This window comes from Podarcis liolepis, assembly GCF_965112155.1.
Source record: "Podarcis liolepis genome assembly, chromosome: Z".
In the NCBI taxonomy this organism is placed as follows: domain Eukaryota; kingdom Metazoa; phylum Chordata; class Lepidosauria; order Squamata; family Lacertidae; genus Podarcis; species Podarcis liolepis.
Genome location: NC_139570.1, coordinates 2936901 through 2964072, shown reverse-complemented (window position 1 = coordinate 2964072; position 27172 = coordinate 2936901). Strand labels below are relative to the sequence as shown.

The window sequence follows — 27172 nt, the reverse complement described above, 5'->3', positions numbered from 1 at the left end:
GTGAGTTACAATGTATTTAAATCATAAGCATAAGTAAAAAATACATTCTAATATAAACACACTCCCACAAAAACACTTGCAGTTCTTTTTGCACTACCCATCTACAGTGGTACCTCAGGTTAAGAACTTAATTCGTTCCGGAGGTCCGTTCTTAACCTGAAACTGTTCTTAACTTGAAGCACCACTTTAGCTAATGGGGCCTCCTGCTGCTGCCGTGCCGCCGGAGCACGATTTCTGTTCTCAACCTGAAGCAAAGTTCTTAATCTGAAGCACTATTTCTGGGTTAGCAGAGTATGTAACCTGAAGCGTCTGTAACCTGAGGTACCACTGTACTGCTTAAGAGCAGCAGAAACAGCAAACACCACCACCACAGTCTATTAAAACTTTATTCTGCATTCATTGTGATTTGCTTGCACAAAGTTGATGTGATGTCATTTATTCTGATTCGTTTACAAGGCAGTTTTATGACAGTGAGTATTCATCCTATGCTCATCCTGATTTTCTTGTGTGGTGTTCAAACATCTTTCCATTATTCATTCATCCGACAGTTCCCAGTGCAGTTCTCCAACACTTTCCACACTGCAGAAAGCACACACATAGTCAACTTGTTGTGCCAGGAGTGAGAGTGTGCTTTAATCTATTCTATATTTTGGAAAATGGATTGTCTGCCTGTCTGCCTGTCCCTCTGTTCCTTATGGGTTTGGACGCCTCTTGAGATATTGTCACCAAACTTGCCATGAGGGTCCCTGAGGTGGTGGTAGCGGTCTTTGTTTGCCATTTGGGTGCCAGGCACCATTTTGAATCAAGATGGTGTACCAAAACATCACTTTGGTGTGACTTTGCCCATTTTGAGGCATAGGCTTGGCTGCCTCCCAAGGTATAATCACAAAACTTGTTATGGGGGTTCCCAAAAAAAGACATTAGGGTGCCAGGTGCCATTTGGTTCAAAATGGTGAACCAAAATGAGACCTTGGCATGACTTCATGCTTTCAGCATGATGGGCCCAAACTCACAAATTGCACTGGCCATTTGAAAATCGCAATATTTTTTGGTTTCTACAGATTCCCCAGGCAACACCAGGCACTCCCCACTCATCTAATCTAATTGCATAAACCTAAAGCTTTAACCCACAAACTACTGATAGTTCTGCAAGACAGGGGAGACCAACAAACAATGCTGTTCCATTCTGTGGTGTGGCAGGCAGGGCACCTGTGGGGGAACTGCCTGAGGTGGCTGCTCTGCTGGTCCAATGTCATACCAAAGCATTTTTTGCTTCCGGTTTAGTTTCTGAACCCCATGTTTATGGGCAGGTCTATGCCACATGAAACCTGCCTGCTGTAGTAGAATTGCCTCAGTTCAAGACGTCATGATTCTACCTTGCTTTGGTACCAACCTTTTGTTTTGTTTGGTGTTATGTTATAATATTGAAATGGCAGTGTGGGAGAGGTTATGGAATGTAGTTTCCAGGGTACAAGTGGTCGCCCTGACTGATCCGAGCACCTTGTCCACATCCTTGAGCCTTACTAAAGGAGACTCATCCAACATAACTAGTCCTGTGCTCTGGACGCCCTTGAGATTCATCTGCTGTAACAGCAGGGTCAAGTTCCAGGGGGATGCAAATGACTTTGTCCTCAAAATGCTTTGCAAACAAGTCACAGCGAGCTGCTGTTGGTTCTGTTCTTTCAGGCCAGACTGTAAAAGGCCCTGTACTACCCCAGAAAAGCCCATAGTGCTGACATCCCATGTGCAGTGGGATTAAATAAAAAATCCAGTTTAGCAGTCATGTGCATCTCATGCACACATATCCCATGTTTGTTTCACATGCCACACATGCTATAAACAGCTGCAAACGGCAAATATGCACACTCACATCATCTCCATATGCATGAGAACATAGATACAGGAGACATACAGGGAAAATTCCTTGTGACAGAAATACTTAAAGTGTGTTTAATTTTAAAATTTTGCCTCATTTTAACATGCAATTGCATTTAGCATATATTGTTTGCAGCGCCTGATGATTCCCAAGGGGTCAGTCCGTGAAACTAACTCATCTGGGCTCGGCTCCCTCAGCTTCGGAGTCACCGCTAAGAGTTGAGCAACCACTAATTCTACCTGGGCGGGCAAGCCTCCCTCCAATCCCCGCCTCTGGAGAGTAACAGACATTCCTTGCCACCGAATCACCTCCCGGATCGGCCTTGATGTGCGGGCGCTCGGCCCAATCCTTCCTCGGCTGAGGGGCGGACCTCGGCGCTTGAAGAGCGGGTGGGGGAGCGGGAGGGCCGAGCGATGCTCCTGGGCTGGGGAGGTGTCTAGGAGCTGGGAAGCGCCCGCGGTGCCAGTCGGAGAGCAGAGCGCGAGCGAAAGAGGCAGCCGGAGAGCGTAACGCACAACTGTGAGTGTCCCCGCGAGCGAGCGAGGCCGGGGGTGGGGTCGCGCTCGGGGGCTCCTTTGGCGCTGCAACTTTCCCGCCGGCCGCTTCTGGCAGAACTTGGGGAGCCTTTCCGCCCCACCTCCCGCAAGCGAAGCGCACGTGCCTTTATTAGTGGCGCCTGCCTCAGCTTGTGGGGGCTTCGCCCGCCCTGCTTCCTTCGGGCCACTGGCCAGGAGGCCGGGCTGGGCAGCAAGAGCGAGGCCAGCTGGGAGGATGGCCTGCTGTAGGCAGGGGTGGGGTGCTCTCCGGACTCTTCTAGGGGGCTGCTGCAGGGCAGGGGGCTTGGGGCGCCAAGCGCGCTTGCTCCAAAGAGAAATTCTCCAAGGTAATGCCGCCAAAGCACTCTTGATCCTTGGGTTGGTTGGGGCGGCGGCGGCGGTCATGCTTTCCCCAAAAGGGAAAAATGCTCCTCTGTGTGTGTGTGTGTGTGTGTGTGTGTGTGTGTGAGAGAGAGAGAGAGAGAGAGAGAGAGAGAGACTGACCAGGACTGCTGCAATATGCAACGGGGCCTCTAAGCTCGATGGCTTTGAAAGGGCACGTGGGTGTAAGAGAAATTAGTGCCGGAAGCGGGTGGTTGGTCAGTCGCCGGCAATTATTTGCGGTGGCTGCGCGGGGCTTCCATGTTCAGGGGCAGTCTACCTCTGGATACTTTGACCGGATGGGCCCGTAGACCGAGTCAGCGCTTCCTGTGTCCTCTGCAAGACTGCCGTTTGCAAGGGCTCTGGGAACATGCCGGGAGTGTCTGTACGTCCCTTTCCAAAAGGGCCTTTCAGACTACCAAACTTGTCGCACGTGCTTGAGAAAAGGGGGGGGGCGTTGTTTCCTAGTTCCCATCTATGCAATGGAAAACTAGTGTGGATGCTCATTGCTCCTGACCACTTCCATGTGGGTTGCATGTTCAGTACTAAGTGCATGTGAAGCAGCATGAAGTGTGTTGGGAGAGGAGCTCGCTCGCCCCCGCCCCTCATTTTCCCCCAGGTTATCTGCTGTTCTTTATGGGCACTCCCACAGCACACATTTCCACTAGCCGTGACAGGCTACCAGACAGAGCTCTTTGCATTGCAGGTTCTTTGGGGGAGGTGGAAGAATGTGCTTTAAAGAACTGGTGCAGATGTGAGCGCGCCTGCTCTTGCCCTTCCCCTTTCTTCTGCAGCTGGCTCCTTGGCCCCACCCTTTGCAAGACCTGCATGGGTGGCTACTCCTCTCACTCTTACAGCAGCCCAGTGGAGGCTACACTAGACAGAGAGGGAGTGGGAGAGAGAGCCTCTTGTAGCATCACATAGCTTAGCACACTGGACTCTTGCTTCTGATTTGCTTGCTGCTGATTCTCAGGTGAGTGGAAAGTTACAAGCTGCCCTGCTTCCAGCCATATGCAGGTGGTGCCTCTGCCTTTCCAACCTGCTTGGTTCTACCACTGAGAAATGTACTGCACAGGGCAAATGCTGGCTGTAAGGTTAATTTTGGGGCCCTCTGTTCAACGGACATAAAAGCAGCTGGCAACAGTTTGCACGTGGGCACGCTAAACTGCCTGGCTGCATGTGGCCTTCTGCCTGCTGCCATTCAAGGGGGTGGGTGTGAGCTGCAGACCTTTTTGAGTGAATTGCAGACCTTTCACATGTCCCAGTGACTAACTGGACTGAGCTGCGTGACTCATTGACTTTTCCTATGTTCACCAATCTTTGTGTGTGAGAGACACATTCCAAAACTCGCCTTTCTTCTGCTTCTTCCCCCATCTCAACTTGCAAGTGGCCCCATATTTCCTGGGGGAAGTGCTGAATGGGGAAGAGTATTGCAATGCACTTCGCAGCTGCTCCATTTCCAGGCTGTGCAGAGAGAGGCAGAGTGTCTGTCAGGAGCCTCCTCACCTTCCTCTTCCCTTCTTCAGCTTCAGCCAGAGCAGCCTTTGAGTTTCAAATGCCTGCTTTGATTCTTGGGATCTCCCCTTCGCTTCCCTTCGTGCGCCACACTTGATCAAAGGCCCCCACTCGCGAATAGGCAGGTATGTCCCCCAGAGAAATGGATGTACTTTCTCTTGACTTGACTAACCTATCATTTCTGACGGGAAAGCCCTGCCCTCGTGTGTGCCTTGGCATCAAAACACGTGCTGCTGTAATCCTCAAGTGGACATCAGGTATTTTCAACACGCCTTGTTTCATGCTTTGGCCATGTACACACCATAGACTTAAAGCATATTTGATGCAAACTTCCCCTCCCCCCGATCCTGGGAACCGCAATTTAACCATTGTGGAACTGCATTTTGCAGCAGCCTTCAAAAGAAAAACCAGGGACGCGGGTGGCGCTGTGGGTTAAATCACAGCCTTGTGCTTGCCGTTACGCAGGTGGCGCTGTGGGTGAAACCACAGAGCCTAGGACTTGTCGATCGGAAGGTCGGCGGTTCGAATCCCCGCGACGGGGTGAGCTCCCATTGCTCGGTCCCTGCTCCTGCCAACCTAGCAGTTCAAAAGCATGTCAAAGTGCAAGTAGATAAATAGGTAGCGCTCCGGCGGGAAGGTAAACGGTGTTTCCATGCGCTGCTCTGGTTCGCCAGAAGCAGCTTAGTCATGCTGGCCACATGACCTGGAAGCTGTATGCCGTCTCCCTCAGCCAATAAAGCAAGATGAGCGCCGCAACCCCAGAGTCGGTCACGACTAGACCTAACGGTCAGGGGTCCCTTTACCTTTACCTTAAAAGAAAAACCACCTACAGTTCACAGGATTCTGTTGGGGAAATAATGTGCCTCAAATGTGGTGTGAAAACAGGCGTAGCCTTACTATGCTGAAGTTTCTAATTTGTTGGTGTCACCCCAAGTTTGTTGCTGTTGTTATCTGAGGTTAGCACACATTTATGACTGTTGTGAACTGGGTTGTGTGGGGGGAAAATGTTGTGGATTTCAAAGGGGGCAGGCCATGGAGGCACACAGAAACTTGCTTTGGGGCTCAGGGACATATAAGACTTCACTTTAGAAACAAACAAACAAGTTTTCTAATTGTGTTGTGTTTTGAATTCCTGTGGTATTAAGGAACTAATTTCAGCATCACGCCTGAGTTCTTTGTGATAATGGTCTCATCCACAGCATACCTTTAAAAAAACTCACATTTCACTTTAGGTAAAAGGTAAAGGACCACTGGACAGTTAAGTCCAGTCAAAGGCGACTATGGGGTTGTGGCACTCATATCGCTTCAGGCTGAAGAAGCTGGTGTTTGTCCGCAGACAGCTTTCTGGGTCATGTGGCCAGCAGGACTAAACTGCTTCTGGTGCAACAGGACACCGTGACAAGTGCCAGAGCACACAGAAACACCATTTATTCCACTAACAGTCATGGCTGCTCCTGAAAGAATCCTGAGAACTGTAGTACAATGAGGGGTGCCAAGAGTTGTTAGGAGACCCCTTATGCAGCTACCTATGCTTAGCACCATTAACATGCTACAGTTCCCGAGAGACTTGGAGGAAGTCTTGTAACTGTTAAAGCGGTGCCTTGAATGTGTTGGTCACAACAGATGCGACCAATGCTGATTGAGACATTTCATCTGGATTCCCAAGTTTGGTTTGCTGGTCATCTTCTTTTTAAAAGGCTGTTTGGATTATTGGGAGCAAGTCACTGACAAAAGAACTTGGCAGCGTTTGCAAAAACTCTTGACACAGTGGCACACGCCTTCCTTGCATCCGGTTTGGATTACTGTAATGGACTCTGCATGGGGCTGCCTTTGGAAAAGAGCTTAGAAACTCCAGCCGGCTCAAACAGCTGCTGCCAAATTGGTGACTGGGAGCTTATACGACTCCCTTGTTACAGCAGATCCACCGGCTCCCAGCCTGTTTCCAAGTGCAATTCTAACTGCTGGTTAATACCTATAAAGCCATATATAACTTGGGTGCAGGCTGTCTGAAGGACCATATTTTCCCATACAAACCTGCCCAGGCTCTGGGATCTTCAGGGAAGAACCATCTCTCAGTCCCACCACCCTCAGAGACCCACTTGGTAAGGACGTGACAGAGGGCCTTCTTGGTGGCTGCTCCCAGACTTCGCAACTCCCTTTCTAGAGAAGCTAGACTGGCTCCCTCCTTGTTGTCCTTCTGCTGACAGGTAAAGCCTGTTTCATTCTGTCAGGCTCTTGGGAACTGACTGCATTTTTTTAAAAAAAGGAAAGGGCTTTTAACAATGCCGTGCTGTTTTTATTATCAGGATTTTAATAGATTAGTTTTTTTAACTAGTAAGTTTTAATTAATTAATTAATTGGTGTAAACCTTCTTGCCTTCCGGTCAGGGGAAAAGGTGGCATGTAGATAACACAAACAACTCTGGTACTTGTGGTGCAATATGACTTAGTGGTTGCTGTACCATAAACCTGAAATACCCTCTGTCTACCTTCTTGCCCCCCTCCTTCCTTGCCTCCCCTGCAACTCCAAAAGTGCTGCCTCTGCCCCTGCAAGAGTGTGGACATGAAACTGCTGCCACCTCTCTTTTAACATCATGCCTCCCCTCTTCCGCTAGGGATGCATCAAACCTTTTGTGTTAATACTTGCGAGTATAACAGTTTTTTGTAAAGTCAAATCTTAAATCTATTGCCTTTTTCGTGTGTGTGTGTATATAGCAAATCCATTAGAACATAAATGTCTTGCTGGATCCATCCAAACTAGTTCAGTGTCCTGTTCTCATAGTGGCCAGCCAGATCCCTATGGAAAGCAAACATGGAGGATCTCTGCGCAACAGCAGTTCAAACAACAGCGGAGGGAGAACAAAGCCACTAGTCGACTTCCGGGGTGGCGCCATCGGCAATGGCGGACTCCCTCTGATCTGGAGGGACTAGCTCCATGCGAAACGGGTCTTTACCGCTACGGCGAAGCGGGGACCCTTTCAAAAATCACAGGCGGATGAAGCCTGTGACCATGGGACTCGGTGGGCGCCTTTAGCGCCCCCCCAACCCGCAAAGGAACCCACTAACGAGTTCCGGAGCGAAGAGGGGGAAGTGGCGCGGTGCTGAGAGTCAACTGCTTCTTCCGTGGAGTGAAGCCGCACAGCCGTCGCCGGAGAGCACTGCCTTTTTCCTGGGACAATTTGGCTTCTAAAATAATCACCCGTGAGTACTTAAATCTCGGACAATTGGACTTTAAATAAGGACTTGCGAGCAAAAAGGAAAATTGGACTTAAAAGTTTACTTTAATTTGGCACTGAAACGGGAAGGTCTAAACAGGAAGTCAGCCTTCCGTTTATTTGTAGATAGATTAAAGCAAAGACATGGCAAACTAGAGCTCAGAAAATCGCTTGTAAAAGGTTAACTTTCATCATTTAAAATTGTTGAACCCCCTTTGGAAGCAGGAGAAGAGGGGGGATTTTTTTCGGACTGTTTAAACCTGCAGAAGTGAGTGCAAAATAAAGTAACTTTCCACCGTCTTGATCCTGGAGCGGGGTGTCAGGACTGACATTTTTTGAAGCTCATTGACCAGAGACAAACGTCTTTGACAGATAGCTAAAAGAAGAGAAACATAGTGATTCCATTGTTCCCCTTCGCATTTTAAAGGAACAAATATTGACAAAATATCTGAAATGGAAACTTTGTTGTCAGACTTGTCTTTAAAAGAAAGAACAAATAGAAGTTTTCCCCCTAGAGGGAGACTGTGAAACTGTAACCAGCTTGCAGCTGTTACTGATTACAATCGTGGGAATAGACTCTGACCTTGCAGGACAATGTATTCAGAAGCTCTGTTGTGTGCTCTCTGTAAAACAAATGCCCTACTGGAACAGCTACATGAGAAGACGGACTTGATGACTGATGTGATCAGAAATTTTGAACAGGCAGTGGGAAATTATATGGAGCCCACCCAGGAATTAAATCAGGAGTATGCCCTGACAGAACAGATGAGGGAAGAGGATGTTGCTGAATCTGGGGTGCCAGAGATGGAGGGAGCTGTGGCCCAGCAGGATCATGAGCTTTTGGATTTGACAAATGAACTTGGAAAAAGCCAGATTTGGAAAGATAAAGTTGGGTCTGGTTTGTAAATGGGGGGTTGGATAGACCCCCCTATGCAGGGATGCTTGGACTTTTCAAGTCTGGCAATGGGCCGTGAGATGTTTGGGGTTGTGGGGGCTCTTAATTCTGGAGGGACTTTGAAACATGTTCTTAAATACCATGTGGACTATGGAAAAGGGGCTGATTTGTCGAGAAGGGTCAAAAACATTGTTAAGCTGGAGTTCCCACGAGTGAAAGGAGCAGGAGACAAAGGAAAATACAGCTATAAATATGAAGAAGAGCCGCGCAAGGGACATGGAAGAGACTTAAGGGCCTTGGATACAAGATTGCCAGGTTAATGCGCTAGATTGATGGGATAAAAAGGACTGACAAAACCCGGGACCAGGAGGAAGGGACGTTGGATGAAGATTGGATTGTTTTTATTTTATTTTTTATTACTAGAATTGTCTTATAAAATTGATGAATGTTAGAAAAATGTTGGAACGAAATTACTTGGCTTTAGCAAAAATGTTTAAAGAATTATGTAAGAATATTATGGTTATGAGAAGTTGGTAAAAATAAGACTTAAGTTTTAAGCTTTAAGGTTTTTTATAGTAAGATAAGATTAAAATAGATTAAGGTAATGTAATGACAGAATATCATGAAATATGGAAAGGATTTGCTGCGACAATTAATAACCAGGATACAAAAAAAGCTAGGAGGAGGAGGTCAAAGAAAGAAGGTAATGACAGTTGAGGATTTCAGAATGATGGATTTGTTTTTGAGTGTTTGTGGTGTATTTTTGTTTTTTGAACTTGTATTGTTTGATGTATTGTTTCTTGTTTTTTCTTTTTCTTTTTCTGCTTTGTTTTCTTTTGTAATTCTAAAAAATTTTCAATAAATGTTATATTTAAAAAAAGAGAGAACAAAGCCACTAAGCAAGTAGCCATTAATAGCCTTCTCCTCCATGAATGTATTTAAATCCCCCTTTAAAGCCACCCAAGTTGGTGGCCCTCGCTGCTTCCTGTGGGAGGGAGTTCCACAGTTCTGCCACGCGCTGCATGGAGAAGGACTTCCTTTCACCTGTCCTGAATCCTCCAACATTCATCTTCATGGGATGTCCACAAGTCCTAATGCTATGAGTGGGGGAGGAAAACTTCTTCTTTTGCATGAACCTCAACTTGAATTTCTTTGTTGCTCTTTCCCCCTCCTTTCCCCCCATCCATTCCTTCACAGGGTCCTATTTTACTATCACACCTTTGCCCCGATATCCACATTCCTTGCTGGAAGGCACCACACACCACATCAACCTTTTTTGGGGGTTGCTGGGGGGCAGTTTGTGGCACAACCAAAGGACGCCCCCCCCCAAAGCCAGCCTTGCCTTCACCACCAGTAATTGGAGGAGGGGGTGTATATTCACTCTGACAAATAACCTCCCACTGAACTGACACAGCAGGAGGAGAGGAAAGGAAGATTTAGCCTCCAGGCTGAAGCCTGGCTGCAATGAAGATGCACATCCCAGGAATCCTCTTTGCATCCCTTTCCTCTCAAAGCACATGTGGCTCTTATTAAACTAAAGCACTCTTTAAAAAAAATAAAAATTGAGAAGCCCTCACCCCAGCATGCTTTGTCTCAACTTCTTCCTCAAACTGGGGGTTTCTGCTCCTGCCATGGGGCCCCTCATTTGGAGATAACTGCACTTCTGCCAGATAAAGTCTTCTCTGAATGGGCTGATTCATTAAGATGAATTGGCTTGCAATGGGTCTGGCTGCTCAAGGCTCCCTGGGGCAGTGACTCCAATAGATACTTGCTTTGTTGAGCCTTTACTGCTGCAAAGGGAAGCACTCCTGGGCATCCATGTGGTGGTGACCCTTCTGATTTTCACTTAGCAGCTCAGAAGCATCATTGATTCATTATTATCTTTTGAGAACGGTAGTAGTGCTTTTTTATTGGAGAGAATGTGCAGCCACACCCTAGCTCCAAGATGACTGTTCTATTAGCAAAGACAGATCTGTGCGCTAGACAATTTCTCAGACTGGCGTCTCTGTCTCTCCACCCCGTCCCCCAGTTTTAAGAAGGCATTGAAAGCATCTCTGGCTTTCCTGTCAAATGCCAAAACTGGCACAGTTTCAGAGACATTATACGCTTAAGGTTAGATGCTGAGCTTGTGGTGAGGTTAAAAACTAGTTCGTTTCGGGCACTGAGCTGATGGGGTTGTATATCAAAACATTGAAATATGAAATTAAGCATTCTTTACAGCAGGTTGAAAAGTCCTCTGGGAAATTTGCTACCTGTGTTTTAGAACTTTCATTCTTTACTCTTCCCCACCCCAGAGTATTATTTATATATCCCCAAGCAAACACCACTGAATTACAAGAGCAAGTTGCTGTTATATCTTGCATAATCCCAGTGGAATGTGGATGTGCAACCCAAACTCAGCTTCCTGCTTTTTTTTGTGGGCTTTTCTTCCTCTTTTCTGCAGATAAAGGCTATTAAGTGCAACAGATGTCACAGGTTTTTAACATTTTGGAGGCAAGAATCAGATTTGAAATAACACACCGAGAGAATTGTCAGTATAAAAGCAAAGGTCACCATAGATATTAGGGCTGCAGAGAATTCAGTGCAGAGAAACGTAAAAGTTTCAGTACAGAGACTTTGCCTCAAGGAAAACAACATCAGAGAAACTCAAGCCTATAATCGTGGGCAAGGATGTGGAACCTGTGGCTCTGCAGATGTTGGGATTACAGTTCCAGTAATCCTTGAGTCCACTGGACATACTGTCTGAGGCAGTTGGGTGTTGGAGTCCAGTAACATCTGGAGGGCCAAAGATTCCTCTATCCCTGATCTTGGGGCTTCTATAGCTCTCTGTATGTCAAGACATAACTGGTTTCCTCTCTGTGCTCAGGGGATTACTCCATTCACTCAGTGGAGAGGCTTAGTTGGTACAGCATGGGACTTTTGGATCTCAGATGGATCTTTTAGAAGGGAGCCAGGGATGCTGCTACTTTTAGATTAAGCTTTTAGATTAAGTCTGGAGGCTGAAATCTTGTTCTCCATTCTCATGTAAAAATTAAACTTGCAAATGAACGCTGACAGGATTCCGCCCGATACTGCTTTGCTATTAACAGATAGAGGAGCCATTACTGCATTGAAGCATTGGTTTAGGAATGATTGTGCATAGCGAACGATGTGCATAATTCCAAGGATGCTTGTAAGATTCCTACAGCAGTTCTATAGCCCCCTCTGCACTATACCGTTAAAGCAGTATCACAAAGAATTCTGGGAGCTGTAGTTCATTGAGGGTGCTGAGAGTTACTAGGAGGCCCCTATTCCTCTCGCAGAGCTACAGTTTCCAGATAATTTTAATGATCAATCCTTTTTCCCAGGGAACTCAAGGAATTGTAGCTTTGTGAGGGGAATAAGAGTCTCCTAACAACTCTCTGCACACTTAATAAACTACAACTCCCAGGATTCTTTGGGCGGGGAAAAGCCATGGCTGTTTAAAGTGGGATGCTTCTTTAAAGTTCAGCTAACCAGTGATTCGTAACTGAGGTATGGGTTGGAGGGCAGGCAGGCTGCGTGGGAGCCCCACGTATGAAGACTGGGAGCCGGACATAGCATTTGAAATATGCCATCTCAGGTAGTTTTTATTTATTTATTAGATTTATATACCACCCTTTGTCGTAAGATCTCATGGTGGCTGACAGAATAAAGCAGAGAATAAAAGCAAGTAAATAATTAAAAGCAAAACAGCAAAACAATAACCCCCACTTCCCACAGACTGAAAGGCTGTAGAATATTAATAAGCCCAAGGCATGGCTGAAGAGGAATGTTTTTGCCTGGCATGTAAAATATATGTAATAAAGATGCCAGGCGAACTTCTCTGGGGAGGGCATCCCACAAATGGGGAGCCACCACAGAGAAGGCCCCGTTCTCATGCTGCCACTCTCTGGAGCTCACAAGGAGGCACATGAAGAAGGCCTTCAGATGATGAACAGAGTCTGGGACGGTTAATATTGGGAGAGATGGTCCTTGTGGCAAAAAATAGTGGTCCTATGCAGTTCCTCATTCCTTATTGACAAAAATCAGATGTGGAATATCAGAGGATACTGTAAAATGCAGCTAAGGCTGAAAACATTTCCCTGTCTTCTTGGTGTTTTTAAGAGAGCCTATGGAAAACTTGTAATTATAAAGAAGAGTCACATTGTCCCATTAGTCAGTTATCTGTCAATGAGCTTTAAAAGGGCCACTGACTTCACTTTGGAGGACACAACCACCTGACTTCAACATGAAATACCCCCTTGCAAAAATTTTGTGTTCTCTGCTCAGACCCACACCATATATTTTAGAGCATATGGCTGGGAACTTGAGTTTACCCCCACAGAGCCACAGTTTCCAACAAATTACAGGTCCCAGGATTCTTTGGGGGAAAGCCATGTGTTTTAAATGTTTGGTGTGGATGTGACCTCATTTGCACCTGGGGTAAGTTGGGCGCTAGAGTTGCAGAACTGTAGAACCTCCCAGTCCTCTCCTCTCCCCCCCCCCCCGCTTCTCCTTCTCCCTCCCTCCCTCTCTCTGGAATTGTGAATGTAGCTGTAAGCCAAGGTGCAGGAAGTGCAGAATTTTCATTTTGCTGCATTTTGGCTGTTGATTCAACTGAGCATTTAATTTCCTTTACAGGAGCCGAGGTGCTCATATGAAAGGGGGTTATGCTACATTTCTTTCAACCTCCCTTCCTGTCGCCTCTGAAAGGATCTGTCTGCTACTGTGGCAGCTTCCAGAAGCTCTGTGTCTGCGTTTGCACATGTGTGTTTGTGTGAGTGTTCACATTGCAAACAGCTGTATAAAGAATCTGGAACTTCAGGCCACACAAGAATGACTATACTGTAGCGCTAACAGGAATGTTGGTTCAAATCCTACCACCACCACTGCTGCCCCAAACTTTAAAGCTCACATGCTTTGGGGAAAGGCAGTAATTTGGCCTGACCAGCTTCAAAGGGTTGTTGTGAGGCTATAATGTCACTGAGAGGCTGTAGTACAAATTCAGCCAATTAATTGGCACCAAAGCCTCTTATTTATTTATTTGGAGGATTTTTTAACCCTGCTCATCTGCCATAACTGTTCATACAGCAGCTTCAATGCAGCAAATTAAAATAAGACAGCCTTTTTTCGTAGAAGAGTCCCTTTGGGCAGATGGACGCATTTACAAAGCTGTTGTGAGCGCTTCACACAACTCATGGCCAGTTTTGTTGAGTATGATATAATGCTTCATTCCAAGCCTAATTTCACAGAGGGGAGGCGGCCCTTCGAACGTCAAGGAGGGCATCTTAAGGGTGCATGTTACTGACCGCTGCCAAAAGACATGGCACAAAAGGGAAAAGGGATGGGGAGAGAAAGGTGGGCAAGCAACCCCAAGCACCAGTTCTTAAAGGAAAATAAGCAATTCTCACAGTGTTGCAGCTTGCAGTTTTCTACTTTCTTTCCAATGTACAGGTATGTTCATTTCAGTGGGATCTGCAGGGCAGTGTTAGAAAATACCCGTTTTGCAACTGGTGCGGTCCAGTTGTGCCAACATGGAGCTCTCTGGATGCCAGGATGGCGACTGGGAAAGCCAAATGCCACTTAGAGAAGAATCTGAAATATTTTCCTTGGAGCTTGAGTTTGTTTTATACAGTGGTACCTCTGGTTACGTACTTAATTCGTTCCGGAGCTCTGTTCTTAACCTGAAACTGTTCTTAACCTGAGGTACCACTTTAGCTAATGGGGCCTCCTGCTGCCGCTGCACCGCTGCCGCACAATTTCTGTTCTCATCTTGAAGCAAAGTTTTTAACCCGAGCTACTGTTTCTGGGTTAGCGGAGTCTGTAACCTGAAGCGTCTGTAACCCAAGGTACCACTGTACTGGATTGTTTTATTTGATGTTTAAATGTGTTGCAAACCACTTTGAGATTTGTTCTTCAAAATATAAAGTGGCATAGAAGTGAGATGAGCAATAATAATACCCCACTGCAGAAAAGCTCCTGCGCATTCCATTGTCGCAACTGTACTATTTGGCAATTAGATTACCGTATTTTTCGCTCTATGACACGCACCCGACCATAACACGCATGTAGTTTTTAGAGGAGGAAAATCCGTAGGCATGCCACCTGTAGGCATTTCCTCCATAACACGCACAGACATTTCCCCTTACTTTCTAGGAGGGAAAAAGTGAGTGTTATGGTGCAAAAATTACGGTATATACCAGAGTATCTAACACTGATGCAGAGTGAACAGATGTAATAAATGAATCTTCTGAGAACTGCTTTGCTCAGTGGCTCTTGGGTGAGGGGCACCTGTTCAAATGTAACTTTTGCCCAGCTCTGAAATCCTTAGCACATCTTGCGGGATGATGCTCAGTATGCGCAGCAGTTGTCTGCCCATATGTTTCATAAATCCTCAGCTCCACAGGGTGAGCTAGCTCCCTGGCTTAACTCTACATGAGGAGTTCTCTTCCCACCCGTCCCTTTTGAGCAAATGGTCCCAGAAGTTATCTTCTTTCCCCTCCCCTCAGCAAATGTTGCGGACAGCTGCTTTGTGATATACATGTGTCAAGAACCCGCAACACACGCTACCCAGCAGCATATGCTAGCTTGCATTCTTTCTACACCATCTCTGCAATAGTGTTCGCAAATGATTAATCTGGAAGACACGAGGCTCTGAATTAGTAACTCGGAATGCTGCAGAACGCCAGGAACACTGGAGACGGCAGACTTAAAAAGATGTAGAGGCCCCTATCCACTGAGCCTGTGAATGAGTATTTTATGCAGGTAGAGTAGTCTTGTTTCACTTTACCTTTAGCCTTCACATCCTTGAGAAGTGAAAGCTAAATCAGTGGCTACTGGCCACGATGGCTATGCTCTGTCTCCATGGTTCGAGGTAACATGATTCCCAATACCAGTTTCTGGAAACCACAAGAGGGGAGAGGGCTCTTGTGGTCTGGTCCTGCCTTCAGGCTCCCCTCAAGGACCTCTGCTTGGCCAGGGTGCTGCAGTAGAGGGCCTTTGGTCTGATTCAGCAGGGCTACTCTTACATTCTAACTAGGGATGGGTGATACTAGGTTCTCAACGTTGTGATGTCTCACCAGCATCATGATGATGTTGAAAAGGAAGAAGCACTGGTCCTCATCCTGCGAGGCACCAGGGTGAAACTGCTACCACCCCTGCTGCTGCCAGCATGTGGAGGGAGGAAGAAGGGGCACTGGCCCCACGAGGCCCCGGGCAGAGCCACTGCTGCACCTGCCAGAGCAGGAGGAAGGAGGCAGCCTGCCTGCTTGGCTGGAGAAGCAAGTCAAGGCGCCAGCTGACTGGCAAGCGAGATACCTGCAATATCTGGGTCAAACGCTATCACGATCTGGCCCTCAATCTGATCCTGGAAGATGTATCAATACATCGCCCAGGCCTAGTGCTTACTTGTCTCTGTGGAGTCAGGCTTCATTTGAATGTGCTTCACAGGAGTAATTCAGCTGTCAGAACAGGAATCATTCCACCTAACATGCTTAAGACGAAAAATGTCCAGGAATGGAGAACTCTGAAACAACTTGCTGTGGGTTCCTGTCTTGTTGAAGGTTTGCACACTGTTCAGGTGCTGCTGCTGAATACTTTTTAAAAATGAGTTGGTCTGGGATGTAGCCAGTGAGAATTCTGGTGGGCCAGTTGCTTTTATGGGCTTTTTGAAAAGCTTACTCATAGCTGCTGGGCGCAGTCCTCCAGGCACTTTCCCTGTGCAAGGCACATTTGCATAACCAGGAATTGCTTTAAATGGATTAAAGCCCATGTGTCACTTGCTGTGTCTCAGTCATGAGCATTGCTGTCTGGTGACCTGGCTTCCTGATAGCCTTCTTCCCTTTCTTATGTGTGGATAGTGAAGTCATTGGAGTAGAGGAAGATGCTGTGTACCATGTTCAGACCATTGGCTTGTCTACTGGCAGTGGCTTTCCAGGGTTTCAGGCATGGGCTCTTCCCATTCTCTGCCCTTCCTGGGTTGAATCCTCGACCTTTACCATTTGAAGATTGCTGATGGTCATGGTGGACCACTTTTCTCCCTGTTCTGCCAGTTGCAGCATGTTTTGCTAGATGCCAAATGATTCCACAGAATTCAGATGGTAATTCAATAAAACACAATAGAAGAAATAAAAGATTTGTTTGGGGGGGTGAGGTCGGGAGAGAAATGTCTTGTTCTGGGGACTTTGGCACCCTGCTTGGTAAAGCCTTTGCTGCCCTTTGCCCCCAGCCCTCCCTTCCTCCTGCCCTCTTCCAGCAGCACTACTGCCACGTGGGCAAGTTTGGCATGTTCCACGGGACATACTTGACCAGTGAGGTCCTGCTGCTTGTGAATTGGGTGGGGCTGATCGACCCCACCAACAGGTAAGGGGGTGGGGCAGCATCTTGGCTTACAAGCTGAGCATTCACCACTGGATTACAACTCCTGCATTCATTACCTGCAATTTCTGCGTTGCAGGGGGTTAGAGTAGATGGCTATTTGGGTTGCTTCCAACCCTACTGTTCTATCATTCAAAATACAATTAAAAATCAGTATGAATTTTTAATGCAGACATGTGGTGGACTGCCTGAGTGAAACTCACAGACCACAGTTTGGGAGCCCCTGGTATAGCACTTAACATTAGTATACTGGTTATAAAGAAGTATGTAAGAACAGAACTCCAGGTCATAATTTTAGAAATGGCAGTAAATCAAAATGCAAAATAAAACAGAATCACAGATTAACAATCCAGTACTGAAGAAACTCAGGAGCAGGGGATAGGTTTTCAAAATTAATTCATATATTGTGCACATGAATTGTGCTAAGCCTTTTGGGATCAAGCAAGAAATACATTTTAAAATAACAATAAAAAGGGGTGGTGATTTCTCACGGCAATGTAGGAGTGACAATTTAAGCTTTCCACATGTCAGGATTGCTTTTCTTAAGCGGATGTAGTTTTCCCTTCTCCTGTCCATTTAGCATCAGCTGTTGGGTGTCCCTGTGTTTCATTTCTCCAGGATGGAGAAATATCAGACTCTTGAGTAAACAAGGATGATTCCATTTGCATTTATGACTGCTGCCTCTGAGAGAAACCTTATGTACAGATTTCTCCTGTCAACACATGGAAAATATGACTCTGCAGGTGCACCTGTCAGATTTGGTTAATTTGTGACATGTAGCTTCAATATGTTACACGGTGGGCAGAATACTGAACTCCTTTTTTTAAATAAAATATTTATTAAAGTTTCACAAATTATACAGACAAACACAACAATACAAACAAACACAAACAAAAAAAGAACAAGTATAATTTCAAACCCTTATTTTCTTATAACTTACTTCTCCGACCTCCTCATACCTCCCCTTTCTGCATTCCAATTTCAAATTTTAATTCAGCAAATCCTCACCCTTAATTTTATCTAATTTTTAACCTTTCTTTTCTTTTAACTTAATCCTTACAGCTGTAATCCACTTAATTTCTAAACCAGCATCATTCTAACACAGAATACTGAACTCCTAAGCCATGTATTCAGTTAAGTACAAACCCTAAATTGAACCTGCTTGTTTGTCTGACTTGTTTGCATGCAAGTTCTTTCCTTAATTACGCCAGGTGGTTAATGCACCCAGGTATTGTATGCACAGAACTATGTACTATTGGATTGTGGATGAAAGTAAGTTTCCTTTCAATCTCTTTCTGTTTGGAGCTTGGTAGAGGAAATAGCATCATCCCAGAGATGCAGTATATAAAATTTGGTACGTGTGGCAGGGGCTTTAGACAAGTATGAGGAAACTGTGCTCTTTTCTGCTGTCTGAGTATGTGAATTAGCTTGGCATATCAGTAGCTTGGAAGGGAGGGCAAAAAGAGTGAGAAAAGAATCAAACAATTTATAGAAGCTGTTTCGTTTAGGCTCACTCTGATGTCCACAGGAGACCAGATGAGTTACTATTTGCAAGCCTCCTGTATGGGAACGTTGTTTGCCCTGGTTTTAAATAAAATTAAATGCAGATTTTTCTTTTTGTTTCTCTTCTGGAGGAGTGGTATGTGTCTATATGTGTGGGTGGGTGTTTGAAAAGCAAGTACAGGATCCCAAGAAAAAACAACAACCCACCATGCTCATTCTGAACTCCTGCACTGCCCACCTTCCTTTAGCCAACAAATATAGAGGGCGAATGGATTTTCCTCCCAGTTGATTATCCTGCAGATGTTATTGTATATTTAAAAACCTCAAAGAAGTGAGGTCACTTTCCCTAAATAACAGAAGATGTAGATCTATAAATAAAGGTTGCCAGACATTGGTCTTCTGAGAACATAATAGTTATTTTGGCCTCTGCTAGAGTCTGAGGCACACCCAGATTTATTGCAAAAAAACAAAAAACCCTTTCCCCATAAAGTAAGTAGCCATTTACACTGTGCTGCCATATCTGCAGAGGATTCTGAGCAGCATGGATTTTAACTTTTTTAAAAAAACAACAACTGAAGAACATTTGGAGCTTCTAGACTGAGGTAACTCAAGGAGCCATGTTAAACATTAGCTGTTTCCAAGCCATTCTGCAAGCTTCCAGGTAATTTTGGCCAGCTAGTTATCAGCAGGTGTTCTCTGCTCTGATGTATTTTTCCTTTTTTATATTTTTGGAAGAGGGTATGCATAAATGGGAAGTTTAACCCCCAACAAAGTGATCCCTGAATTGATAAGGTGGGTCATAAGGACTTTGCATTAGATTCACCAGGAAGCTGACTGGCCAAAACATCCCAGAAGAGCCATCTTGGATAGACTGTAGTCCTGCGTGCTTTTCCCAGCTCTGGTCAACCAGAGATGACTTTGGAAAGCTGGCAAGCAAGGCATATCCTCCTGTTCTGTCTGTGTCCTCAGCATCTGGCAATCAGGCACCCTGATTTTGTTCCTGAGTTGCCAGAGGATGGGAGGATTAAAAACTGGAACTTACATCCAGATCCCAAGCAGAGACAAAATGATGAGTAGAGAGTGAAATCTTCTGTTCTTTTTCTTGGAAAAAAATCTGGAATAAAATCCAGCAGTGCAGCAGCAATCCTCACTATTCAGACTGATAATTTATGTTTAGTGCTCTCTTCTGGAGGCTGAGTCTCTCAACCATGCTGAGACACTTCTTCGAATTCACTGCTTTCCTTCTGGGAGATACCCAGGAGAAGAAAACCAGGTTCAAAACAAACAGTAGCTTTAAAAGGGGCTAGTGGATCATTTTATAAACAATTTCAGGAAAAGGAACTGGAAATGTTTCAGGCCGTTTCCTCTTAGAATAGGCTACTCTGAATACTTGGTGGTGGTGGGAAATCCAATGAGAAAGTTCAATGCATGCATGTAGAGTCATAGAATTGTAGAGCTGGAAGGGACACCAAGGGTCATCTAGTCCAACCCCCCCGGAACGCAGGAATCCTGCCCATCATATATTCAGAAACCGATGCATACATGCTGTGTTAGCCTCTGCTTCCAAAGAAGTCAGCTTCTCATTACTAAAGTTGATGCTGCAATAATGGTTAAGGAAATAAGAACTTGTTTATACCATTTGTCCATTGAGTCCAGTGTTGTCTGCTCTGAGTGGCAGCTTCTCTCCAGAGTTTTGGGCAGAGGGATCTTTTCACATCTACTGCCGCCTGATCCTTTTCTAACCTGAAGATGCCAAGGGTCGGACCTGTGCTCAAGCCCTGAACTACTGGCTTTACCCATGTGCCACAGGTGGGGTGTGTCTCAGTGGAAGCCTGGCCACAGGGATAAAAAACCTGTTCATTTTTTTCACCTGCTTCTCAGAGACCAACCAATGAGGTGGTGATCTTCTTTGTACCCTTCCAGTTTAGACTGAGGGTGAAGGCTGGCTCCCATATTTTGGGAGAGGGGAATTTCTAGATGTCAAAAAGTAGCATGTCAGGAGAAGGATAGATTTAGCACCCTAATAGCTCTCATGCAGTATATATATTTGCTCCAGAGTGAAGCAATCCAGACCAGACAGAGGTTTTCCACCTCATATTATGTTTATGAGAACTGGGTTTTTGTTTTACTGTTTCTGATTTCCTAGTCCCAGCTGCTTTCCTTCTCCCTGATCATTCACTTGATTGATGGAACTGTCTAAACTTGTCAATCTCACTCTTAAGGTTTTAAAAAATAAAATTACTGGATGTATTGAAAAGCAGGAAGCGCCCCCTTTCAAACATGTTATGTGGGAACTGCATTTGGTCAACTTTTGCAATGTAAACCTCTTCCTGCATGAGATTCAGACATCTTTTGTCCTACAAAGATAAGGGAGATATGATTTCTGATATGGTTTCACTGTTGTGACTGGATATAAGAATGGAAGGAAATGGCCTGCAAATCTATACTGTAGTGCTCCAAAGGTCATTCCTATGCCAGCTCACTCTGGAAGAGTCAACTGTTTATTTTTCTACCTTGTTTTTCTTTGCTTGGGAGATCTTACTTTGAAGAGAGAGAGGCACGCGCGCGCACACACACACACACACACACACACAATTCTTCAAGCAAATGGTGGGTACCTGCTCAGGCAGGTAGCCTCTTGTCTGCCTTTAGAAAGGTAAACACTCAAAACAAGAGTACAAAATCTGCCTTCTGCATAGCCTGTTACAGAAAGAGTCTGTTAATGCATTTCCCAACTCCCTCCTTTGTTGCATAGTTGCCCTCCTGTGGCAACTGTCCTGACTCATCCAAAGGCATAGCTACTGCCCATGGTTCTCTTGCTCAAGATGATTATAGTCATTTGATTTCTGCTTAGCAGCTTAATGAGGCTTTCTGCCATCAGGTCATTTTCCTTCTTCAAACCCTTATTGAGATGTGTTGACTGTGTTTGACTTCACTTAGATGTTTTCCAATTTGGTGCTTTGGTGGGGAGAACCAACAAGTTTGGGGGCTTTAATCCCACCTGTGATTTCAGCTAGAATGTCCCCTCTTTCAGCTATGGTTGGAAGATATTATTTCTTCCTGTTTGGTGCCATGGTTGGCACTGCTCCTGTCCTGGCTCTTGCAATGAGATCTTGAGATGTGTGTGCCAAAGACCAGTGGAAAGGAGTCACAGAATCATAGAATTGTAGATGCTCTGTCACTTAGTCCCATGTCCTTGTCTTTAGCAGGTTTCTTTAAGGGGCAATTTCATGCCAATTAAGGATGAGGAGTATAGTAACACAGCCACCTTTTGCATGCAAATATCCCAATTATGTGACCTGTCCTTTTGTCTCTTCTCTGTTGTCACCCTGCTGCTGTGGGTGTCTTCTGTAGCAGTCTCTGAAGCAAAAGAGAGGAGTTACTGGCACCACTTAAAAACAAGAAGCGTATGAATTCTCCTTGCTTTTACTGCCACAGAGAGATGCAGAATTGTAGGCTAAAAGCATAATCTGAGCACAATGCAGACAAATGTCTCTCTTGGAGCCTCTAATAAGCTTCTACCCATTCATTTCCTGATGCTGACAAGCTGAACAAAGAAGGAGGCATGTTTTAAATTTAGCTCTGAGTCACTGGCTTTCCTGCATCTCAGAACTCTGGGTAAGTGTATAGGCAGATTCCCTGTAATGAAAGCCAAATATACATCTGTTGCAGGTTTGCTGGACAGTCTCTCCTCATAAGCATTTTGCTTCTGTATTACTGTTGGGCAGTTGGGGGAGAAGGGATCTGTCAGGATGAAGGTGGGCATTGGCTTCAGTGAGATTTGCGCAGTCTAAATTGAATGCCAGGTTGGCAGCCATAATTACTTCCATAGCCCACTCTGAGCAGCTTGTCGGGTGCAGACGTCCTCTTTGCATGATCATCGGTTCCTGGGTCACTGCGAGGGAAAGCGTGCTCCCTGCAGCTCCCCAGCCCATGAGAAAGTGGCTGTGGAATAAGCATCCTTCTTGTGATGTTCTTTGGCATCTTTGTCTCACTTTTGAGAAATGATTAAAAACTTTCTTTTTCTTCTTCATGTTCTGTGTGGTTTCTTTGATCTTTTCCCTACTCGGAGGTTAATTATTGCACTTCTAATGCGCTTCGTTGCTTTCTTTTAGCTTTATACTCCTTTGTGCCTGCAGTCAGAGATCTGTTCATTCTGTTTTTGCAAAGCTCGTAGCATATGCTGGGTACTTTATGAAGGCACCAATTGCTGCGTGCAGAATTCAGTTTTCTGCACACTGGTTAGAGCTGGAGTGGCATGGGTCTCTTATCTCCCTTAGCAATAGCTAGGGATGTTAAGAAGGCAGTGGGGTTTTTTTATTCCACACTCTATTGGTTGCATGCAACACTGTTTCTTTTCTGCTGCTTTTCATCTTCCACCAAATATTGCATTATTGGTCTCGCTGTCTGCTGCGGCAGAGTTACATAGCTCGCTAAAGTCATTACATGCATTTTGATGTTGTTATGTTATTCCACTTTGTTTGTTTCATTGCAAAGGAAATACCATGAAAATGGGGTGAGGAGGAATGTAATCAGTTATTTATCATTTGCAGGCTGAAAAGATCCACAACCATGAATACCGCTTGTATTAATTTAATTGATTTCCGTTCCGGACATGGGATGAGTAACTGAACACTGGCAGTTTCCACTCGTGTTTTTGCTTTCATTTGAATTCTCTGATATCCCTAGCAATATTGTGTAAGATTTTTCAGGAAGGCAAGGAGGCAAGTAAGAGTGGTTCCCTGCTATGTTTGCCCAGCTAAGTTTGCCCTGTGGTGCTCCAGAACGTGAAATGTCGGTGAAAATCTTCTTCCAGTTCTCTCTGCTCAGGGTGTGGCTGGGGAAATGATGAGGGAAATGGAAGCTGGCACCTTCCTAGGAACCCTGATGTCATTTCCTGTGCTTCAGGGCCTCTCCTGTTGCCTGTGGAGGCGCTTTTAAAGGTTTTCTGTGCTGTTTCAACATGCTGATGTGCATCCGCAGTTCCTTTTTCTTCCACTGCATGATTGCAATGGGCCTGACCACGCAGCTTTTTAAAAGCAGGTGTTCCTCAACATGGGAATATTACGAAGGGTGTTGATGAAGCCTTGCTCACCAGGTAATCATAGAATCATAGAATCATAATAAAACACTCCATTCCTCTAAGCCCCCTAGTTGATGCTTGACTCCCAACAATTCTGAATAATTATTTTTATTCTGGAGAAGCCAAACAGGCATTGGGGAGTAATATGCGTTGCTAAAGGGGGTTCTTACAATCTAAGAGGCTCCCACATTTCTCTTAAGCTTATATTTCATTTCAAAAAAGTTTCCTAGTTTAAAGCTGGAATGTTCAAGCCTAACATTCACAACTCTGGATTATTTGAAAACTGGTTGGGTTTTTTTTGCAAAAGACACCCCCTCACACCCAGCTCCTCTCTCAGGGCTGAACAGTGCATAATGCAAAAGAGCCATGGTTTTGATTTCCTTACATGCCTTGATCTTTCTCAAAACAAAAAACAAGAATTATTTCTGGATTCTTATGCCTTAATTCAGCCTCAAAGAAAAGCAGCACTGGTTTATGAACCATGGTTTGCTTTGAGCCTAGTTAGGTATTGGGTGTGTGAACCTGGCTTCCTTCCTTGATCATGGTTTTTTTGGCCATCCTGTCCGGAAGCTCTCTAAGCTATAAAAGCACAAACAAGAGCTTCTGAAAAGCAAACGGAGCTTTGCAGAAACAAACCATGGCTTGTTAGATCAGCTGTGGGGCAACTCGTGGTTAATTTGAGGTTTGGCCTCACCAAAAGCGTGACTAAAAGTCATGTGTGAACAAGGCCCTTTGTGTCTATTAGGTGGCCATAAAATGACAATTGCACGCGCATGTTGCACTGTGAGGAGACTGATATGGGCTTTGAAAGCTCTCTCTTAGCTTACCTGGTACGCATGTTGCTTGTCTCTTTCACAAGCAACCTGCGTCCCTGCCTTTCAGGTTGTAAGGGTGGAATTAGTTCCTCAATGCTATTTAACCAGCCTATCATATGTTGTAAAAGGGACGCGGGTGGCGCTGTGAGTAAAACCTCAGTGCCTAGGACTTGCCGATCGTAAGGTCAGCAGTTCGAATCCCCGCGACGGGGTGAGCTCCCGTCGTTCGGTCCCAGCTCCTGTCAACCTAGCAGTTCAAAAGCACGTCAAAGTGCAAGTAGATAAATAGGGACCGCTTTATAGCAGGAAGGTAAATGGCGTTTCCGTGTGCGCCGCTGGTGCTGGCTCGCCAGATGCAGCTTTGTCACGCTGGCCACGTGACCCAGAAGTGTCTTTGGATGGCGCCGGCTCCCGGCCTCTTGAGCGAGATGAGCACGCAACCCTAGAGTCGGACACGACTGGCCCGTACGGGCAGAGGTACCTTTATCATATGTTGTGCTTTTTCACTGAAGGGAGTAGGCCTGATGCAAAGTGGCAAGAAAAATGCAAAAGCCAGTAGTCCAAAACTCCCATCATGAAAGAGCCTGTAAGGTGTTGAGATGACATCACAATGTTTTAAATGTACAGTTCCTTGCCACCTCTGCCTTTCTGGTGGGGCTGGAGCCAAGTACAGTTGGAACCAAGTACAGCCAAATTAACAGTGTCCAGGCATATAAAACAGAGAAGCTCAACTGATTTGATCCCATGTATTGCAGAGGTTGGACTTTCTGGCTCTCTTCCAGGTCTGCAATTCTGTGAGCCTGTGATGTGACCAGCAGATTCCTTCTCCTTTGCAGCCAAAGGCCTTATAACAGAATTCCTTCTTGATACAGTGGTACCTCAGGCTTCAGGTTACAGACTCTGCTAACCCAGAAATAGTGCTTCAGGTTAAGAACTTTGCTTCAGGATGAGAACAGAAATCGTTCTCCGGCAGCGCGGCGGCAGCGGGAGGCCCCATTAGCTAAAGTGGTGCTTCAGGTTAAGAACAGTTTCAGGTTAAGAATGGACTCCAGAACAAATTAAGTACTTAACCCGAGGTACCACTGTACTTATTCCCATGGGGCTCCTTCTACAAAGAAGGCCTGGGATGGCATTAGCCTTCTCCAGTTTCTCCTTCTCCAGCTGTAAAGGTAAAGGTACCCCTGCCTGTACGGGCCAGTCGTGTCCGACTCTGGGGTTGCGCGCCCATCTCGCTTAAGAGGCCGGGGGCCAGCGCTGTCTGCAGACACTTCCGGGTCATGTGGCCAGCGTGACAAGCTGCATCTGGTGAGCCAGCGCAGCACACGGAAACGCCGTTTACCTTCCCGCTAGTAAGCGGTCCCTATTTATCTACTTGCACCCGGGAGTGCTTTCGAACTGCAAGGTTGGCAGACGCTGGGACCGAGCAGCGGGAGCGCACCCCGCCGCGGGGATTCGAACCACCGACCTGACGATCGGCAAGTACTAGGCGCTGAGGTTTTACCCACAGCGCCACCCGCGTCCCTTCTCCAGCTGTAGCCCCCTTCCATATCACCTGCCATTCTCAGGATCCCCCCACCCCAATAATGGCATTTGGGGGTGGTGATCTGCAGTAGGAAAGGAGACAGGAACTCCCCAATGCAATCTCTTCAAAAAGCTTGGATCCAAGCCCTTATATTTAAAGCACACAGACACACGTAGAACCTTGGCAAGTGTTTACCTTTCTGGAGAATTAGCTACTAGTAGCTAAATTTCTAGGTCATGGCTAAGGAAGGCCAGTCAGGAGAGTGACTCACTTTCCTGGCTCAAGGAGGACTCTTTCTTCCCTCCTGAGAAAAAAAGCAGCAGGGAAACATTTTGGCTAAATCTCTCCTTGGTCAGGACTACTGTACTCTTTTAACAATGTGAAATCTTCCCTTAGTAAAGCTGCATGCCATTAGCACTGGCAGAACAAAGGAACTGCCTTCCTTTTCTGGGCATGGAGAAAACCCCCACAATTTTAATATGTGAAACAGAAGTTCTAACACATTGCTTAGAAGTAGTTTATGCTTGAAGATGTACCCCTTTCTTGTACTGAAGTTTCGGAACAATGTGCAGGGAAGCTGTGAATGATCCTTGGTTTGCTCTCTGCTTGCAGCTGAAAGCTTCTGTTTGATTCACAAATCAAATTTCAGAGAAGCCGCTGCCCCACCCGCTGGGCTGGATCTGTGATCTGTCTGCCCTGGAGCTTAGAGGCAGGTGAGGAGAGCTACTTGCTGGGAGTTTTGCTGTGTAATGCAAAGTTTCTAGACAGTGGGGAGGGGGCTTTTAAACAGCTCAGGCTTCTGTCAGCATGCTCTCATTTGCTGGCAGGAAGTGTTGTGACTCGCTGCTTAGAATTACAATTCTAAGAGGAATGCTGGGCTTCCAGAATTAACTTTCTGGGCGTGGAAGAATGTTCCATATTTTGCTGTGGGGCTAAGTGAAGAAACAGATCTGCTATCCTCTGAAATCTGGACGGGGCGAGGTAAGGAGACTGAAACAATTTCGGGGATCCAAAGCGGGAAGTCTTGGCTCAGTGTTGCTGCAGTGTGGCAAAATGAATTCTTGAGGCTAAGCTGACTTGCAAGATTCCCCTCTCTTTTTACATTTAACTTCCTCTTTACCACTGGTGTGTTAAGCAGTCCTTTTGATAGAAGTGTACAGGAGATGGAATTCAGTGGAGACAAACCTTAAGATTAGAGTTTTTCTTGGGGAAAAATAAGACCAGTTTTGAGCAGTGTCTTATGTTTTAGGACAGGCTACGATGGCGGACTAATAGCTCTGTAGTTCTGGTTTGCTTCTCCAAGAAAGCAATGAGTATAATGAGAGCAATGCTGGTCTGTCATTCTCCACCCCAAGTCATTTTTTCTAGATATAAGCAAAGGAACTGTGCCCTTAAATATGATTCCAAAACTCACAGTACGCTATTATAACAGAGCCAATCAAAATAGTGAGGAGGT

At 45.7% G+C, this 27172-nt stretch overlaps 1 protein-coding gene across 4 annotated transcripts in view; it reads left to right on the top strand.

Annotated features, from left to right (window-relative positions):
* Positions 1-2228: 2228 nt before the first annotated feature.
* Positions 2229-27172, top strand: part of LOC310698787 (plastin-3) — a 70830-nt gene continuing 45886 nt past the window's right edge. The window contains exons 1-2 of one of the 4 annotated variants that reach the window (XM_083486434.1): positions 2337-2395; positions 26329-26429. The gene's annotated coding sequence lies outside the window, so the exon portion shown is untranslated. Of the gene's footprint in view, positions 2396-3587; positions 3767-26328; positions 26698-27172 lie in introns of those variants that run through there. The other 3 variants (XM_083486432.1, XM_083486433.1, XM_083486435.1) reach the window with 3 other exon arrangements.